The sequence below is a fragment of the Kogia breviceps genome, chromosome X (assembly GCF_026419965.1).
Source record: "Kogia breviceps isolate mKogBre1 chromosome X, mKogBre1 haplotype 1, whole genome shotgun sequence".
NCBI classification, from domain to species: domain Eukaryota; kingdom Metazoa; phylum Chordata; class Mammalia; order Artiodactyla; family Physeteridae; genus Kogia; species Kogia breviceps.
The window spans coordinates 4,965,029-4,982,207 of record NC_081330.1 but is presented as its reverse complement, the minus strand read 5'-3'; the positions used below and the strand labels follow the sequence as shown (position 1 = coordinate 4,982,207).

At 39.1% G+C, this 17,179-nt stretch overlaps 1 protein-coding gene across 5 annotated transcripts in view; it reads left to right on the top strand.

Annotated features, from left to right (window-relative positions):
• AFF2 (ALF transcription elongation factor 2) overlaps positions 1-17,179 on the top strand; it is a 491,933-nt gene that overhangs the window by 296,970 nt on the left and 177,784 nt on the right. The gene's annotated exons all lie outside the window — the stretch shown is intronic.

Genomic DNA, 17,179 nt, shown 5'->3' with positions numbered 1-17,179 from the left:
AAACCATGCCGGCTTTCCACTGGGGAAAGAAATCCATCTTCATCCCCTTTCCTCACCTCCCCAAGTCACCCCACCTCCCCCCGACACTCTCCCTGGTAAGTGTTGGAAGCAAACCCTGTGAAAATGCAGCCAAAGGAATGAAAAGGAGTAGAAACCTGTTTACCATCTAGCTGACCGGGCACCTGATTTCCCCAACTGTGGATATTCGTGCACCTTTCTCAGCCCAAGAACATTATTACTGCCTGTTAAAGAGAGGAGTCCCATCCCTCTGATCAGAGATGAGATGATCTGAGTTAGGGGAGTGCTGGTTACTTTGGTGAGAGTCCAGGAACCCCTCCATCATCTCTCCCTGGGATCCAAGGGCCGGGGTGGGGGGGGGGAGTGTGGGCGGCCGCCATGCAATCCACAGCGTGATGCACCCTCGGACCCCAGCCGCTTGCTCCCTGCATCCTGCCTCGGGTGGAGACGGCGCAGATGCACCAAATACACCAAATACTGTGCGGGTCGTCTTGGCCACCTGCTTTTTTTTTTGCTTTTCCAAATGAAGTCAGTGGTCTTTTCTGAACCCCAAAGGAATGCCAGACCCGTTTCAGAATCACCACCTCATTTGTGACAGTTGGAATTCTCTACTTCAGAGCAGCCTGGCCCTGGAGCCTAGGTGGCCCACACAGTGACCAAGCAAGGGGAGCCGGCTGGACACCTGGCAGAGGCTGGCGACTCCAGGCTGCTGGAGAAGCCACTTAGAGAAACAACAGAATGTCACTTAAAAACGGAAAGAAAAGAAGTAGTTGCCTTAATAAGCTCATAAAAGGTAGCTCCCTTTGAGAAAGTAACAAAAGTCTTTCTCTTGTTCTTGAAAGAGAATCTAGGGAAATGGGCTTTTTTTTTTTTTTTTTTTTTTTTTCCCTTCTTTTGAAGGGCTATACATTGTATAGAATTCTGGGTTTTTTGTTTTGTTTTCTGGGCAATACCATTAATGAGTGGGCTTTCCTTTATTGAAGAGTGACATGTTTCAATCTCCATGCTTGGAATAAAAATCAGCTTTCTGAAGTCTATGCCTCAGAGTTTATGACTACTTCTTAAAATTTTATAGACCACATTACACAGCACAACAGAGTGCTTGCTGGGCATTTTTGTTATGGGCATGTTCATGTCCTGTTTGTCTGAGGGCCTTGGAGCCCTGCAGACGATCCCACAGTAAGTCTGTTGGAGACCTTGCTCCCCGTCTGCCTCCTTCTTGCGGGGGCGGAGCGGGGAGATACCTTTCCTCTTTCTCTCCTCCTCTCTCTGACCTCCTCAGTGCGTTTCCAACTAAGCAGACTCCAGAGCAAGGACATCTTCTCTCCCTCACTGAAGGGGACTCTGCAGAGGAAGGTGCCGTGGCCCAGGGCTGGGAAGAGCTGGCCGCCAGTTGCTTGTGACCTTCCGGCACTTCCTAGCCGTGTGGCTTTTCAGTTTCCTCATCTGGAGAACAGGGGCTCGTTCTGCACCCTTGCACTCCCCTCCTCCGCCGTGAACGAGTCTGTAATGTGTACACATCGCTGGCATGTGTAACGGGGAGAGAGCTCCGTCTGTCGGCTCGCCCAACTTTCCCACCTCCCCAAGTCCCCCTTTTTTCCCTCTACAGCCTAGCAGGCAAAGCCACTTCATCGCACATTGGTACAGACCAAGTAGGACACGACTGGCCTCTCCCTGCTCTCAGCCCCTCAGTCCCCAGGCGGTGGAAGTACTTTGGCCTAATGCATCGGATTTGGGCCCCCTTTTCAAGGCGCTGTTCAAGTTCAAACCAGTTGGCTTCTTTTTTTTTTTTTTTTAACATCTTTATTGGAGTATAATTGCCTTACAAGGGTGTCTTAGTTTCTGCTGTATAACAAAGTGAATTAGCTATATGTGTATATATATATATATATATATATATATATATATATATATATATCCCCATATCTCTTCCCTCTTGCGTCTCCCTCCCTCCCACCCTCCCTATCCCACCCCTCTAGGTGGTCACAAAGCACCGAGCTGATCTCCCTGTGCTATGCGGCTGCTTCCCACTAGCTATCCACCCTACGTTTGGTAGTGTATATATGTCCCTGCCACTCTCTCACTTCGTCAGAGCCTACCCTTCCCCCTCCCCACAACCTCAAGTCCATCCTCTAGTAGGTCTGCATCTCCATTCCCGTCTTACGCCTAGGTTCTTCATGACCCTTTTTTTCTTAGATTCCATATATATGTGTCAGCATACGATATTGGTTTTTCTCTTTCTGACTTACTTCACTCTGTATGACAGACTCTAGGTCCGTCCACCTCACTACAAATAACTCAATTTCATTTCTCTTTATGGCTGAGTAATATTCCATTGTATATATGTGCCACATCTTCTTTACCCATTCATCTGTCGATGGACACTTAGGTTGCTTCCATCTCCTGCCTATTGTAAGTAGAACTGCAATTGAGCATTTTGGTACATGCCTCTTTTTGAATTATGGTTTTCTCAGGGTATATGCCCAGTAGTGGGATTGCTGGGTCATACGGTAGTTCTATTTGTAGTTTTTTAAGGAACCTCCATATTGTTCTCCATAGTGGCTGTATCAATTTACATTCCCACCAGCAGTGCAAGAGCGTTCCCTTTTCTCCACACCCTCTCCAGCATTTATTGTTTCTAGAGTTTTTGACGATGGCCATTCTGACCGGTGTGAGATGATATCTCATTGTAGTTTTGATTTGCATTTCTCTAATGATTAATGATGTTGAGCATTCTTTCATGTGTTTGTTGGCAGTCTGTATATCTTCTTTGGAGAAATGTCTATTTAGGTCCTCTGCCCATTTTTGGATTGGGTTGTTTGTTTTTTTGATATTGAGCTGCATGAGCTGCTTGTAAATTTTGGAGATTAATCCTTTGTCAGTTGCTTCATTTGCAACTATTGTCTCCCATTCTGAGGGCTGTCTTTGGGGCTTGTTGATGGTATCCTTTGCTGTACAAAAGCTTTTAAGTTTCATTAGGTTCCATTTGTTTATTTTTGTTTTTATTTCCATTTCTCTAGGAGGTGGGTCACAAAAGGATCTTGCTGTGATTCATGCCACAGAATGTTCTGCCTATGTTTTCCTCTAAGAGTTTGATAGTTTCTGGCCTTACATTTAGGTCTTTAATCCATTTTGAGCTTATTTTTGTGTATGGTGTTAGGGAGTGTTCTAATTTCATACTTTTACATGTACCTGCCCATCTTTCCCAGCACCACTTATTGAAGAAGCTGTCTTTTCTCCACTGTATATTCTTGCCTCCTTTATCAAAGATAAGGTGACCATAGGTGCGTGGGTTTATCTCTGGGCTTTCTATCCTGTTCCATTGATCTATATTTCTGTTTTTGTGCCAGTACCATACTGTCTTGATGACTGTAGCTTTGTAGTATAGTCTGAAGTCAGGGAGCCTGTTTCCTCCAGCTCCATTTTTCTTTCTCAAGATTGCTTTGGCTATTTGGGGTCTTTTGTGTTTCCATGCAAATTGTGAAAATTTTTGTACTAGTTCTGTGAAAAATGCCAGTGGTAGTTTGATAGGGATTGCATTGAATCTGTAGATTGCTTTGGGTAGTAGAGTCATTTTCACAACATTGATTCTTCCAATCCAAGAACATGGTTTATCTCTCCATCTGTTGGTATCATCGTTAATTTCCTTCATCAGTGTCTTATAGTTTTCTGCATACAGGTCTTTTGTCTCCTTAGGTAGGTTTATTCCTAGGTATTTTATTCTCTTCCTTACAATGGTAAGTGGGAGTGTTTCCTTAATTTCTCTTTCAGATTTTTCATCATTAGTGCATAGGAATGCCAGAGATTTCTGTGCATTGATTTTGTATCCTGCTACTTTATCAAATTCATTGATTAGCTCTAGTAGTTTTCTGGTAGCATCTTTAGGATTCTCTATGTATAGTATCATGTCATCTGCAAACAGTGACAGCTTTACTTCTTCTTTTCCGATTTGGATTCCTTTTATTTCTTTTTGTTCTCTGATTGCTGTGGCTAAAACTTCCAAAACTATGTTGAATAAGAGTGGTGAGAGTGGCAACCTTGTCTTATTCCTGATCTTAGTGGAAATGGTTTCAGTTTTTCACCATTGAGGACAATGTTGGCTTTGGGTTTGTCATGTATGACCTTTATTATGTTGAGGAAAGTTCCCTCTATGCCTACTCTCTGTAGTGTTTTTATCATAAATGAGTGTTGAATTTTGTTGAAAGCTTTCTCTGCATCTATTGAGATGTTCATATGTTTTTTCTCCTTCAGTTTAATATGGTGTATCACATTGATTGATTTGCGTATATTGAAGAATCTTTGCATTCCTGGAATAAACCCCTCTTGATCATGGTGTGTGATCCTTTTAATTTTTTTTTAATTTATTTTTTGTTTCGTGGTACGCGGGCCGCTCCTGTTGGCGGAGCACAGGCTCCGGACGTGCAGGCTCAGCAGCCATGTCTCATGGGCCCAGCCGCTCCACGGCATGTGGGATCTTCCCAGACTGGGGCATGAACCCACGTCCCCTGCATCGGCAGGCAGACTCTCAACCACTGGGCCACCAGGGAAGCCTTGTATGATCCTTTTAATGTGCTGTTGGATTCTGTTTGCTAGTATTTTGTTGAGAGGATTTTTGCATCTATGTTCATCAGGGATATTGGCCTGTAGTTTTCTTTCTTTGTGACGTCTTTGTCTGGTGTTCGTCTCCCCTTCAGACCCACTTCTCTTTCCACGTACTCCTGGTTCTCATTCTACCCAGAAGCCCACCTTTTCTGGTCTTCCAGGGCTGACTTGACCTGATATGACGAACTTCTGTCCCTCTAGCACGTGACTGCGTTTCAGAGTACTTGAACCTCATTATCTTATTTTGATCATAGGAACCATGGTAGTCCCTTATTATTGGCTTGGCCAAAACGTTCATTTGTGTTCTCTGGAAGATGTTATCGAGAAACCCGGATGAGCTTTTTGGCCAACCCAGTGTTTCAGGAAATCGGGGCCCAGAGAGGTTATACATGACCTGCCACCCTGGGTGAGGCTAGTATATGGCAGAGGCACAAGGAGAGTCTAGTCTTTGCTTTGCATTATACCTGTCAACCACCCTGTCACAAACCTACAGTGAAAATCTCTGGATTCAAAAAAAATTGCCTCAGATGCTTGGCAGACTTACTTCTAGCAACTCTAACTGGAAATACCAGCAAACCAACAAAATTTGAGCCAGTCTTAGGAATTAATTCTTTCTTCCGGACATCTTGAATATTTTCAAATCTCATTTCAAATAATAAAATAATAACAATAACAAACTACTGCTACTAATAAAAAAAATAGTAGTAGTAATGTGCCAGTTTATGCAGGCAGAGTACTTAAGTACATTATGTCATTTACTTTTCACAGCAGAACTAAAAGATTTTATTATTAGTTACTTGTTATGGAAACCCAGAGAGGTTGAGTAATTTGCCCTCAGGGCAAACAACGGCTCTAACAATCCTCATGCTGCCCACTCCTTCTGTTTTCTGTTCCTGTTGGCTTACCTGAATCCATCCTTATTTCACAAGCTCCAGTCTCTTTTATGATTAACATTACAATGGCATCAACCAACAGTTCAGTCCAGCTTCTGTTGTTTCCTTAATTCGTACACACTCAGTTATGCCAAAATAATTCCATGTAGTTTTTCCGACAAATCAGAATTCATCAGCCCACAACACCTTTCCTGCCACTTGCCCTTCTTCCATAAAACAAGCTGTAGAAATTCAGTTGGCTTTGCTCCTTGTCAAGTATATTATTGCTTATTATAAATTTTACAGATAGAAACTTAAAGGCAGCAATCTGTGCAGCGCAGCCCAGCCTGCGTACCTGTTTCCATCAGCATGCCATTTTCTCTTTAGACTCAAGCTACCCTCGAGTACAAACAGAAATGAAAAATAATAATAACTCTGGCCCTAGTGATGGTGTTCTGCAGTTACAATTCATCTGTCATTTGAGGGATTCCTAAGCTGCTCATATGTAATAATCTGGGCTGCAGTGGCGGCTTCTTTTCTAGCTCCACGGGGTTTTATGGGTCCTAGAGTAATCATTTCTGGAAGAGTTAAGCCAAGGAGAGCAGTCTGCACTAAATGCTACATGCTGAGGATGGATGTTCAATGATTATTTCTTCTGCAGTGGTATGATTTATTTGTTCTTAGCAAGAATTGACTTAAAAATATCAACAGACTATCAATTAAATCCTTTCTAGAGTCACAAATGCAGATACAGCACTTCTCTTAGATTTGACGCCGAACAGATTGTGTTTCCTAGCTAAGTACCTTCTGTAGTTGATAATTTCATAAGCAAACATCTGTATGGGTAATTCACTGTTTATGAGGGATGCTGAATTTGCTAGCTAGGATTTAGGGAACTTGATTTGATAAACTATCGTCTTACAGATCTCTCCCTGCCATATGGATCAGGTTTGTAAACACCGGCATGGGCACCTCTTTTGATTGCAGTGTGATCTGTGTTTACAGCATTCTAAATTATGGCAATTCTGCTTATTAGGTCTATGTTTAAGTGCACAGTTTTAGTGTGGAAAGAACTTACCAAATAATTAGAGGACGACCATGTACAGTACTTGCTAGTTTTTACTTTTAAAGGGGAAACGAATGAAAAAGCCCATCTTAAGAGTGAGAAAAAAAATGGATTGGGGAACAAAATTGATCAGACAATTACGTCTGAAAGGAATTTTGATTATATTATCATAACTATGCAGCATAATCAAGCACCTTTCAGTAGAATTTCTTTGATAAATTTAACCAATAATTAGGCAATTGATTTTATATCCTGTCAAATTAATGTATAAATAATGTTCAAATTGGAATCATGCAAACGATTTTCTACATAGCCGTCTTAAAAACTAATCCTCCCAGGATGATTCATAAAGCATCTATCCTATTCTGGTGTGGACTTTCAAAATTATAGTTTCTTGAAATAGTAATATAGTGTTCCATCCAAGAAAGACAACAACTGCTAAATATAATTTAGACTATAATTAACATTAACACTGATGGAGTCAAATAAACGGACTAACTAATGATTGTACCCTCTGCTCTTCTGATGACTAGTTCCTACCTAATGACATTGGGAAATATGTAAATTTGTCAGCAGGTGAAAATGCCCTTGACTGGGTAAATTATGTGGAGTACTACCTTTTCTGAAGCTAACTCAAAGCACTAATGGACTTAATACATAGCATGCATGTGTGAGGTGAGCTATTCATGGAACCAAATTAGCCCATAAGAGATATTACCCATTATTTGCCTCCCAGTAATCATTTCCTCTTTTCTCACACACAAACCAACCCAGAAGAAAGATGCTAAATTTAATTATAACAACTAGTATGTGAACAATGTAGGTAAGCCATCCAGTGGGCTTCCAAATGCACTTAGAGCCTGTAAAGCAGTTTAAATATTTTCATGTGGAATCTGGGGGTTTGCAGCTAGTGTATGATGTGAATTTTAAATGATTATCCAGACGTCATTGGGTAAATGAGTAACGTGGGTAACGAGGTGACTGGCCCAGTGAATCATGGGAACCTGTCAAACCTGGGACATGTCAGGGAAGAGATGATGTCAAATACCAGTAACTTAGCAACTCAGCATTTAGCTGTCCAGGGAGCGAGCAAGAGTAAGCCCTTTAAAATAGCTGAGTAAATATATGAGTCCCTATATATCTTGGGTGTGCTATAAAAATAAGCCTGTTTTCTGTCAACTTGTTTCTTTTTGCGAATATGGTGATTTATTATTTTCTATTGCGTTGAATGAAAGCACGTGAGAATTTAAGCCACGTGTAGAATTTACACCTGCTTTCTGTATCTTGGATGTACAGGGAGGGTAATGAAACAATGTATTAGTTTGCCAAAAAGCAGTCTAGGCATATCTGAAAGAAGTGATAGCTTCCAACTGTTGTTTAAGAACCAGTTTTTTTGTCCTAGCTGTGCTAGTGGGATTGGGTTGGGAAAAAAATTCTAATGCAAGGAGGTTAACCACTCCATGTGCGTCTGTGTAAAGGTAAAACCAGTGTCTCTGGAAAATGCATGGAGAAAGCAGCCTCTCCGAATCAGTTTGGTAGGCATCTTCCAGTTTTGAAATGAAAGCACAAAGCAAGGCTTGCCCCATTCTCTTGTTACTCGCCAAAAGCATTATGGAGAATGAGAAAAAGAAATGTAAACTCCGTAATTGAGCTAACCAGAAGGCATCCATAAGCCTAAATCACTATTTTGTAAAGATCAAACAGCGAAGAATCCAAGAGATGATTCCCATGGTCATGGACCTGGGGCACAGATGATGAAGCACTGATTCTCAAGGTAAGAGGCACACCACAAAAGGCAAAAAAGATCTTGCAGTAATGGGCATGGGTGTGAAGGTTTGTGATGGGAGCTCCCGTGGACCAACTCTGAGGCATGCATATTTTGAGAAGTAGGAAAGGCAGAACTGGATGAGAAATTACATAACTAATCCACATTTGTGGAAAGCACGTTGCTGAGGCAAGGTGGAAGAGCCAGAGGCTGCTTTGAGAGCAGCTTGCAGAGCTGATGTCTCTTGATAAGGCAGAAGTAAAGGCCGAAGCACTGGGTGGCACACCCTGGTGTTCAGAAGAGAATTCCTGCTAGTCTGGTAATATTAAGCCATGGCCGCCACTGCCACAAACATATCCTGCAAATAACTGATCCAGGAAGAATGCCTGGCCCTAAAAAATTAGTAATAATCGAAAAAGGAATCACTATGAGAGCTATGCAAAACTTTAAAAAAAAATAGCATATGAAAAAATGTAGCAGAAGAAATGTCGCTAGGGAACAAGTTAAAGCTATGACCAACGTAGTGGCATGAACTGTTTAAAAATGAAGCAGTTTTGGGACTTCCCTCGTGGTGCATTGGTTAAGAATCCGCCTGCCAATGCAGGGGACATGGGTTCGAGCCCTGGTCTGGGAAGATCCCACATGCTGCGGAGCAACTAAGTCCGTGAGCCACAACTACTGAGCCTACGCTCTAGAGCCTGCGAGCCACAACTACTGAAGCCCACGTGCCTAGAGCCCATGCTCTGCAACAAGAGAAGCCACCTCAATGAGAAGCCTGCACACCGCAACAAAGAGCAGCCCCGCTCACCACAACTAGAGAAAAGCCTGTGCGCAACAACAAAGACCCAACACAGCCAAAAAAAAAAAAAAAAAAGCAGTTTTATCTAAAAAAACAAGAACCAAAGCAGTGATACAAGAGCTTAAAGATGCTATTTTAAAAGTACATAAATAAAGAACTGCAAAGTAATGGATTATGAACAGAAAATCATTAGAATTAGCACATTTAGGATCTGTTTTTTTTCCTAAATGAAAGAGTAACAGCAATAAATAATTTGTTAGTTATCCTCATCAAGAAAAAAAGGGCAAAACCACAAATACATAAAACAAGGAATGATAAAGAGAAATAACCTCTGAGATACAGAGAAAATAAAATAATCACAAGTGGCAATTTACTCACCTTTGTACAAATAAATGTAAGCATCTAGATGAGGTGGACAAGTTTTTCTAGTGAACTATAACTGACTGAGACTGACTCCAGAAGAGAGAAAATCTAAAAAGATTTATCACCATCAATGAAATGGAGACTGGTCCCACCCATTACTGAAGTCATCACTCCCAGAAGGGGTTTCATAGGAAAATTCAACCAAACCATTAAGGTACAATATAGCTCAACTGTTCCAGAACATAGAACAGGAAACATTTGCAAAGTATTTTTTTTAGAAAAGCTAAACTAGCACATAATATTGATACCCAAATCTTACAAAAACAGTATATAAAAAAGATTACAGAATAATATCACTTGTGAATATTGATGCAAATTTCCTTAATGAGATACTAACAAAGAGAATCAGATAGTATTTTAAAGGATATGCAGCATGACTTAGTGGGCTTTATTCCAGGAATGTAAAGCTGGTTCAATATTAGGAAATCCATTAATGTAATGTCTTTTATGAATAGAATAAGAAAGAAAAAAACTACACGATCATCTTTGTAAATGCTAAAATATACTTGACAAAACTCAACACTTACTCTTGATAAGACAGAAGAAGATGGAAACATCCTCAATGTGATAAAATATATCCATCTCAACCCAAAAGCTAGAGTCACATTTCACAGAGAAACTCTAGAGACATTTCCATTACAGTCGAGAAAAAAGATTAGATATTCTTTATCATCCTTATTATTTAATATTGTTCTGGAGGTTGGCCAAGGTGATTAAACAAACTAAAGAAATAAGAGGTATTAAAATGGGAGAGAATGTGTAAAATGATTATGATTTGTAGATTATATATATTGTTTTCCTGAAAACCCCAGGAGAAATAACCAAAATGATTATTATGAACAATACAATTCTGCAAAGTTTCAGTATGCAAAATAAATATATAGAAATTGTCTTTATATGTAAGGCAATCAACTAAAAGATATAATGGGCAAAAAGACTCCATTTATATCTTATGTGTTCATTTACAAGGAATGTGCCAGAGCTATATGAACACACTAAGTCACTACGAGAGATACCAAAGCATATTTAAACAAATGGAAAGTCATACCATTCTGAGATAGGAAAATGATATTTCAAACATTTCTATTCTCCCTAAGTTAATCTTGAATCCTTACCTCACACCACACAACAGTGTTAGTTCCAGATGTATGAAAGATTAAAAACAAACTCATAAAATATTAGAAGTAAATTTGGGAGAATTTCTACATTTTTCATTTCCTGCCTTTCTCCTGATAAGCTGGCAGGGGTAGGAGGCAGTCAGGGGAAAGTTCAGATGTTTGAGGAGATTGGAGAAGGTTTGAAATAGTCATTGAAAGGGAGAGAGGGAGCAATCTAAGGGATACAGCAAGATTATGAGGCAATGTCAAGGATCGGGTGATCCTGAAGACATGAAGTTTGCATAGGTTCCAATCTGTAGATTGTGTCATTTTCTCCAGCAGTGCTTAGCTTATTACCCAGAGACCACTGATTAATGGGTCAGGGGCAAACTGGAGGCCTCAGAGAGGTTGAATAAATTCCCCCCAAGTCACGTAATCATACAGCTACTAAGCAGATGAAACAGGATTGGAACTCAGGTTGGCCTGAACTGAATGTACACACTAATAATAATATCAGACAATTACATAGCAGTTTTTGGTACCTGGCACTGTTCTAAGGATTTCACATATAGTAACTCATATAATCATCATACCAATGCCAGGGAGCAAATATTATTATCACCCCCCTGATACAGATAATGAAATGGAAGGACTTTGGGCTTAAGTGACTTTCCAAGTTCAACAGCTAACCAGTGGCACAGCCAAGATCTCAACCCAGGCAGTATGGCTTCAGAATCCATGCTGTTAACCGTTATGCATTCTGCTTTTCACCATGAGGATACAGGGATGAAAGAGTAGGTTTTTAGTCTTTATTACAGAGCTCAGACCCTGACCCACTAGATAACAATAAAGCTAGGTGAGATTGCTAATAATGCCACGGGTCAGAATCAGGAAAACAGCTTACCAGATGGACTAAATCTGATAAAATGAAGTTTCATAGGCGTATAACTATATGGTAATTCACTTGAGTCCACCAGTATTTAGAGTAGACATATATTGCTGCCTAAAACTGTATTGATTAAAGACAAGTATCTAGAGCAGGGCTTTTCCTGTAAAGGAAAACTTTTCCTGTAAAGAGCCAGATTATAAATATATTTGGCTTTTTAGGGCATATGTTCTCAGTCTCAACTACTCAACTCTGTTGTTTTAGCATGAAAACATCCATAGACAATATGGAAAAGAATGCTGGTGACTGTGTTGCAATAAAACTTTATCGACAAAAACAGTCAGTGGGCCAGATTTGGCCTGTGAGAGGTAGTTGGCTGACCCCTAATCTAGAACACCTAGAAATAAGAGGGGGATAGATCCCCTCTGCTTTGTTCTACTTAGACCACACTTGGCATGTGGTATTGATTTCTGGCCAGCACGTTAAAAAACTTACATTCAGTAAAATTTAGCTTTTATTTTTTAGTTACCATCCTTTGAGTTTTAACATATGCACAGATTCCTGTAATCACTACCTTTAACAGAATACAGAACAATTCCAATATCCCAAAGAGTTCCATCACATTACCCTTGTGCAGTCAGACTCTTCTCCCCACCCCCAAACTCTAGCAACCACTGACCTCTTCTCTGTCCCTACAGTGTTGCCTTTGCTAGAGTGTCATACAAACAGAATCATACAGTAATGTAAACTTTCCATAGTGAGTCTTTCACTCAGCATATGACTTTGAAATTCATTCAGGTTGTTGCATGCAGCAATAGTTCATTACTTTCTGAGTAACAATCCATTACATAGATATACCACAGTTTGTTTATCCATTCACCTATTGATGAATATTTGGGTTGTTTCTAGTTTTTTGTGAGTATTAATAATGTTGCTATCAATAATCATGTACAGAATTTTGTGTGGACATACGTTTTCATTTATCTTGGGTATGTACCTAGGAGTGGGACTGCTGGTTCAAGTGTATGTTTAAACTTATTTTAAAAAGTGCTGAATTGTTTTCCAGCGTGGCTGTACCATTTCCAGAGTGGCTGTATATGTGAGACTCAGTTGTTCACATCCTTGCTTGCCCTTGATCTTATTGTTATTTTTTAATCTAAGCCATTCTAATAGGTGTATAGTGGTATGTATATCATTGTGGTTTTACATTGCATTTCACAAATGACAAATTATGTTGAGCATCTTTTTTCATTTTTGTATATCTTCTTTGATGAAGTGACCATTCAGATCTTTTGCCCATTTTTTAAATTTTATTTTTATTGTGGTAACATTGGTTTATAACACCATATAAGTTTCATGTGTGCCATATTATATTTCTACTTCTGTATACACGACAGCATGCTCACCACTAAATATTTCGTTTCCATCCATCACCATACAGTCAATTCCCTTTACCCGTTTTGCCATCCCCGTGCCCCACCCCTTCCCCTCTGGTAACCACTACTCTGTTCTCTGTATCTATATATTTGTTTTTGTTTGGTTTGGTTTTTTTAATTCATTTTGTTGTTGTTGTTGTTGTTTTATATTCCACGTGAGTGAAATCATATGGTATTTGTCTTTCTCCATCTGACTTATTTCACTGAGCATAATACCTTCAAGGTCCATCCATGTTTTTGCAAATGATATTTCATCTCATGGCCGAGTAGTATTCCATTGTATATATGTTCCACATCTTTATCCATTCCTCTGTTGATGGACACTTAGGTTGCTTCCACATATTGGCTATATAATAATGTGGCAGTGAACATAGGGGTGCGTATATCTTTTCAAATTAGTGTTTTCATATTCTTTGGATAAATATCCAGAAGTGGGATTCTGGATCATATGGTAGTTCTAGTCTTCATTTTTGAGGAATCTCCATGCTGTTTTCCATAGTGGCTACACTAATTTACATTCCCACCAACAGCACATAAGGGTTCCCTCTTCTCCACGTCCTTGCCAACACTTGTTATTTCTTGCCTTTTTGATAGTAGCCATTCTAACAGGCATGAGGTGATATCTCATTGTGGCTTTGATTTGCATTTCCCTAATAATTAGTGATGTTGAACATTTTTTCAAGTGCCTGTTGACCATCTGTATGTCTTTGGAAAAACGCCTATTCGACTCCTCTACCCATTTTAATCGGTTGTTTGGTTTTTTGTTGTTGAGTTGCGTGAGTTTTTTATGTATTTCGTATATTAACCCCTTATCAGGTATGTGATTTGCAAATATCTTTTCCCATTCGATAGGTTATCTTTTCATTTTGTTGATGGTTTCTTTCGCTGGGCAGAAGCTTTTTGTTATGATATAGTCCCATTTGTTTGTTTTTGCTTTCGTTTCCCTTGCCTGAGGAGACATATCCAGAAAGATATTGCTAAGACCAATATCAAAGAGTGTATTGCCTATGTTTTCTCCTAGGATTTTTATGATTTCAGGTCTTACATTCAAGTCTTTAATCCATTTTGAGTTGATTTTTGTATATGGTGTGAGACAGTGGTCTAGTTACTTTTTTTGCATGTGGCTGTTCAGTTTTCCCAACATGATTTATTGAAGAGACTATCCTTTTCCCATTATGTGTCCTTTGCTCTTTTGTTGTAAATTAATTGTCCACATATGAATGGGTTTATTTCTGGGCTCTCAATTCTGTTCCATTGATCTATGTATCTGTTTTTCTGCTAGAACCATGCTGTTTTGATTACTATAGCTTTGTAATATAGTTTGAAACCAGGGGATGATACCTCCAGCTTGGCTCTTTTTTTCTCAACATTGCTTTGGCTATTTGGTGTCTTTTGTGGTTCCATATAAATTTTAGAATTTTTTGTTCTATTTCTGTGAAAAATGTCCTTGGGATTTTGATAGGGATTGCACTGAATCTATAGATTGCTTTAGGTAATATGAAAATTTTAACCATGTTAATTCTTTCAATGCATGAGCATGGAATATCTTTCCATTTCTTTGTGTCTTCTTCATTTACTTTCAACATTTCTTATAATTTTCAGTGTACAAGGTTTTTCACCTCTTTGGGTAAATTTATCCCTGGGTATTTATTCTTTTAGCTGTGATTGTAAATGGAATGGTTTTTTTTTTTTTTTTTTTTTTGTGGTACGCGGGCCTCTCACTGTTGTGGCCTCTCCCGTTGTGGAGCACAGGCTCCAGACGCGCAGGCGCAGCAGCCACGGCTCACGGGCCCAGCCGCTCCGCGGCACGTGGGATCTTCCCGGACCGGGGCACGAACCCATGTCCCCTACATCGGCAGGTGGATTCTCAACCACTGTGCCACCAGGGAAGCCCTGGAATGGTTTTCTTAATTTCTCTTTCTGCTATCTCATTGTTGACATATAGAAATGCAACAGATTTTTGTATGTTGATTTTATACTCTCCAACTTTACTGTATTCATTTACTATTTCTAATAGGTTTCTGATGGAGTATTTAGGGTTTTCTGTATGTAAAAACTTGCCACTTGCAAATAATGAGTTTTATTTCTTCCTTTCCAATTTGAATGCCCTTTATTTCTTTTTCTTGACTAATTGCTCTGGCTAGGACTTCCAATAACCGTGGCCAGAGTGGGCATCCTTGTCTTCTTCCTGATTTTAGAGGGATAGCTTTCAGTTTTCCACCACTGAGTATGATGTTAGCTGTGGGTTTGTCATATATGGCTTTTATTATGTTGAGGTACATTCATTCTATACTCGTTTTATTCAGCGGTGTTTTTTTTTTTGTCACAAATATGTGTTGAATCTGGTTAAATGCTTTTTCTAGATCTATTGAGATGATGATCATGTGATTTTTATCCTTCATTTTTTAAAATGTGAGTATCACATGGATTGATTTATGGATGTTGAAGCATCCTTGCACCCCTGGAATAAATCCCACTTGATCATGGTGTATGATCCTTTTCAATGTATTGTTGGATTCTGTTTGCTAATATTTTGTTGAGGATTTTTGCATCTATGTTCATCAGAGATATTGGCCTGTAATTTTCTTTTTTGCGTTGTATTTGTCTGGTTGGTAATGTTGGCCCCATAAAATCAGTTAGGAAGCATTCCCTTCTCTTCAGTATTTTGTAAGAGTTTGAAAAGGATAGGTATTAAATCTTTTTTGAATGTTTGGTAGAATTGGCCAAATTCTACCAAACTGTCTGGTCCTGGACTTTTGTTTTTGTGAGAAGTTTTTGATTACTGTTTCAATCTCTTTTCTAACGATTAGTCTATATTCACGTTTTCTATTTCTTCATGATTCAGTCTTGGAAGGTTGTATGATTCTAACAATTTGTCCATTTCTTCTAGGTTGTCCAATTTGTTGGTGTATAGCAGCTCATAATATTCTCTTATAATCCTTTGTATGTCTAGGTTATCCATTGTTATTTCTCCTCTTTCATTTCTGATTTTATTTATCAGAGCCTTTTCTCTTTTTTCTTAGTGAGTCTGGCTAAAGGTTTGTTGATGTAGTTTATCTTTTCAAAGAACCAGCTCTTAGTTTCGTTGATCTTTTCTATTGTCTTTTCAGTCTTTATTTCATTTACTTCTGCCCTGATCTTTATTATTTCCTTCCTACTGACAGTGAGCTCATTTGTTATTTGTTTAATTCCTCTAGGTTAGATTGTTTATTTGAGATTTTCCTTGTTTATTGAGGTAGGCCTGTATTGCTATAAACTACCCTCTTACTACTCCTTTTGCTGCATCCTACAGATTGCGGTATGTCATATTTTCATTTTCATTTGTCTTCAGGTATTTTTAAATTTCTCCTTTGATTTCTTCATTGATCCAGTAGTTGCTTAGTAGTGTGTTTTTCAATCTCAACATATCTGTGATTTTTCCATCTACCTTCTTGTAGTTGACTTCTAGTATCATATGACTGTGATCGGAAAAGATGCTTGATATGATTTCAGTCTTCTTAAATGTACTGAGACATGTTTTGTGTCCCAACATACAGTCTGCCCTTGAGAAACTTCCATGTGCACTTGAGAAGAATGTGTATTCTGCTGCATTTGGATGGAATGTCCTGTACAGACCTTTCAAATCCATCTGGTCTGATGTTTTCATTTGTGGCCTCCATTTTCCTTGTTGACTTTCTATGTGGGTGATCTATACATTGATGTCAGTGGGTGTTAACATTCCCTGCTATTACTGTGTTGCTGTCAATTTCTCCCTTTAGGTCTGTTAATAATTGCTTTATATATTTTGGTATTCCTATCTTGGGTGCATATATATTAATAACTGTTATGTCTTCTTGATGAATTGTTCACTTTACCATTATATAACGTCCTTCTTTGTCTCTTGCTACTTTTTTTTGGCTTGAAGTCTGTTTTGTCTGATATGAGTATGGCTACACCCACTTTCTTTTGGCTGCAATTTGCTTGGAGTATCATCTTCCATCCCTTCACAAACAGCCTTTACAACTGAGGTGAGTCTCCTGGAAGCAGCATATAACGTGGGTTTTGTATTTTAATCCATTCAGCCACGCTGTGTCTTTTGATTGGTGAATCCAATTCATTTACATTTAGGGTGATGAATGATAGATAAGGACTTAGTACTGCCATTTTATCTTATGTTTTCTGGTTGTTCTATATGTCCATTTTTTCTTTTTCCTTGTGTTTCTGTCTGCCATTTTG